Raw genomic sequence first — 3738 nt, 5'->3', positions numbered from 1 at the left:
GTGAGCTTTTTTTGAATAGTTATTTCAGGCAGACAGATAAGTCAGTCAGTCCGGACTCCATCTGTCTGTCTGTGTGTCCACCTCAGCTGATGTCTGTGTTCTCGCCTTTCTGTATTTGTCTACCAATGTCCTTCCTGTCGAGTGACTGAGCGCATTTGTCTTACTTTTCCAGATGGATGTCTGTGTCTGTGTTTAGTGGCTCAGTACAAAATCCTGCAGAAAAGAATATGTTCTTGTTAACCAGGGCTTGCAATTAACGTTTTCACCTACCGGCCACTGTGGCTAGTGGGTTTCTTCAGTCACTAGCCATTCAGATATTCCACTGGCCACAGATTTTACAATGTTTTTTTTTCTTTATCATGATTGTGTACGTTTGACCTCAGCAGATAAGGTGCTAAGGCAAGATGAGTGTATAGCTTTATACATGGAAGTATATCAAGCAAATAGAAACTGAGTTGGTGAGCTTTTGTTTTCAACTTACAATAAACAATTGATTCACAAGGGGAAAACAACAGAATATAGGCTATGATGATGCGTCATACCCAGGAATAAGCTGCTAGCCAAATTGCCCTTCATTCATTATTTTATGACATTGACTTGCTGTTGCATTTTCTGACCTGTAGATGGCAGCATAACCCAATATAGTGTACATGGTTATTATTGGCAAACACCGAATGGGGATCCCAACATTTATGCATGTTGGAGCTGTGGAAGTAAATAAACATGCATGATTTTATTTAGCACACTAGAGGAATGTTTGTTATTGAGGTGTGTAACACTTACAGATGCGTGTGAAATCCACACCACTTGGAACACACCAACTGGAACATTCCTTAGAATTGGGACCGCAAACTAAATTGCCCTTCTGATGGGACTAATAAAGTTATCTGAATCTGAATCTGAATCTCTTAGGAAAAGACACTGAAAGAGAAATGTTTGGGCAAACATTAATATGAGTTATACATACTAACAGCAGTATAACAGGAATAATGACCAAAAGAAATAGTTACACAACAGTCTAATAAACATACCTCTTAAGACACAGCTGAGTAGCCCTCCAATGATCCTCAAAAACGCAGCAAGGCAACTTAAACTGAAGATTAGAACTGGACCAACTGTGAACAGCAAGGGTGGATGCACCGAGTGAGAGAAAGCAGAGATTAGGCCAGATATTTGATTATTGCATTCATTACATTCAGTATACTGTAGACTCTGTAAAAATAATAGACGTCATGACAATTCACGCGGAAGCCAGCAAGGTCACATAACACTATACAGAGTAGTTGACTTGTGTAACGTTCTGTCTATGTTTACCCTTCATTCATTGTTTCATGAAATTGACTTGCTGTTGCATTTTCCGACCTGCAGATGGCAGCATAACCCAATATAGTGTACATGGTTATTATTGGCAAACACAGAATGGAGATCCCAACATTTATATGCATGTTGGAGCTGTGGTAGTAAATAAACATGCATGATTTTATTTAGCACACTATAGAGGAATGTTTGTTATTGAGGTGGGTAACACTTACAGATGCATGTGAAATCCACACCACTTGGAACACACCATAGGCGAACCGTGAGCTCAACAGCTGGGCCTTCAAACCAAAAAAAAACTTGACAGGCTAGCGAACTGCATGATTTCAGCTTGAGAACTTTACTGAATCTCCATGAATCTTAACAGTCTTGTAAAACTGAAACAGAATTAAATATAGACTATAGGATAGGCCCTACATTTAGGGAATGAAAGGGAATGCAATACATGGGATACAATCTGTTTCCCCTTACATGCACTAACTTAGTGTTTTCTTCTATAGGTTTTAGGTCAGGTAAGGGCACTGTAAGCTTAGGTCTATTCAGGGGTAAGTTAAAGCAGACAGGCGAATTTTAACATATTTCTTTTAAAATACAAAACATAGGCAAGTTGACAGACAGGACAGTGTGTAAAGTAGTCACTAGGAAAGTTTTGAAATACAAAGTAGCCTGCTATGACTGAACACAAACAACGCAATACAAAGGCTGCTGGTTGACTCCAGAATTAGCTAAACAGCATTGCTAATGATCGCAATTAGCATAATTCACACCTTTAAATGGCGATCTCTCAATAACTTAAATTTAGCGTTTTCACCACTACTGTCCACATTACAATGACATTAAACAACAATTGAAACAATTTTTAGCAGCAACTTACTATTAGAATTGAAGAATCTTTGCTGTTAGTTCCATGGCAAGCAACAGGAAATCAGTATTCAATACGACTATTGTTGTACCTAATGTTAACACTAGGGGGAATCTAGAGCTTTAAGCCCACAGGCAGCAGCACAAGAGCCTTCACGAAGGCCAAAAGGTGTGTTTTTTTTGTCCCGCCCTCTTCAAATCAAACCGTGATTGGTCAATTTCCCCATCACTCTCCAATCCAAAACACATAGCCAGAGCCAGAGCGATCTAATATCAGAGTTACGCCACTCCCATAGACCTCTATGGACCAATCTTTCCACAGCAATGGCGGCTCTCATGGAGCCTCACGGAGCGTTAACATGGAAATCCCCATTGACTTTAGTTCTATTAGAAGTTACTTAGTTCCAGGAGGTGGCCGTAGAACACAGAAAAAGTGGTAAAGGTAATGTAATTTGTTTGTACTTAATCTTTGTTTGGTATGTGATGGTTCTGTGTTAGTTTCCAACGAACAGAAGTTTACTGTTAAGAAACATTTTAATCTACACGAATCACATCACCAACCGACTTCCTGGTCCCCGGTTTGCGCAACTCTGTTATTAGATGGCTCTGGCCAGAGCCAGCTTGGCCTTCGTGAAGTCCTGACCAGTTAATCTTACTTCGATAGAGATATACCATTCTGATTGGATAGTATGGTTCAGTACAGTAACCCTTTCATTGCTGATGTGAATTTGACAGTAAACTTAACTTTGGAACATAGATTAGTGAAAATGAATGTTGTAATACATGTATTGTATTAAATTAAATGAGAGTGAGGAGTTTTTATGTATTCATATATTATTTAATATATTTTTTGTTCTGAAATTGTAAGGCCTTCTCTGAAGGCGTAGAAGGCCCTGACGGTTCCCCACTGGAACACACCAACTGGATCATTCCTTAGGAAAAGACACTGAAAGAGAAATGTTTGGACAAACATTAACATGAGTTATACATACTAACAGCAGTGTAACAGGAATAATGACCAAAAAAATTGTTACACGACAGTCTAATATACGGTACATACCTCTTAGGACACTGCTGAGTAGCCCTCCAATGATCCTCAAGAACAAACACAGAACTGTAAACTGGACCAACTGTGAACAGCAAAGGCATTCTGAGAGAAGAGTAAAACAATAACCAGATTATTTCATACCAAGAATTGATGAGATAAACTATTTGTATAAAATATATTAATTATAATAAATATTGTCTTACCTTACAAAAGCTTTCTCTTCATCAATTTGCTTTTCTCTGCAACTCTGTCAATCACTGAGTCAGTATCAAGCGACACAAGGACATCCTTCTCACTGGCAATCAACATGAAAGGCTTTCAGCTTGCTGGTTGGTAGACTGTTCCTCAGTCTGTTTTTGATGTAGCGGAGAGTTGAAAAAGAGCGCTCACAAGCTACCTGAGTAACTGAGAGGGTGAGCAAAAACTTGTATGCCAAACCAAGAAGAGGGTATGCACGTGTCATCATATTAAATCGCAGGAGGATCTTGTAGCAGCACACAAGGCACTCTTTG

The 3738-nt window shown here is 39.1% G+C and overlaps 1 long non-coding RNA gene across 1 annotated transcript; it reads right to left on the bottom strand.

The window, feature by feature from the left end:
- Positions 1-3034: 3034 nt before the first annotated feature.
- LOC134461818 (uncharacterized) lies at positions 3035-3515 on the bottom strand. Its single transcript, XR_010037426.1, has 3 exons — positions 3430-3515; positions 3239-3328; positions 3035-3124 (listed from the first exon to the last, which is right to left on the bottom strand). It is a non-coding gene; the product is annotated as an uncharacterized LOC134461818 (long non-coding RNA).
- Positions 3516-3738: the final 223 nt, after the last annotated feature.

This window comes from Engraulis encrasicolus, chromosome 13 (assembly GCF_034702125.1).
Source record: "Engraulis encrasicolus isolate BLACKSEA-1 chromosome 13, IST_EnEncr_1.0, whole genome shotgun sequence".
NCBI lineage: Eukaryota > Metazoa > Chordata > Actinopteri > Clupeiformes > Engraulidae > Engraulis > Engraulis encrasicolus.
The sequence above is the reverse complement of the archived record's forward strand: the minus strand, read 5'-3'. Positions and strand labels throughout refer to the sequence as shown.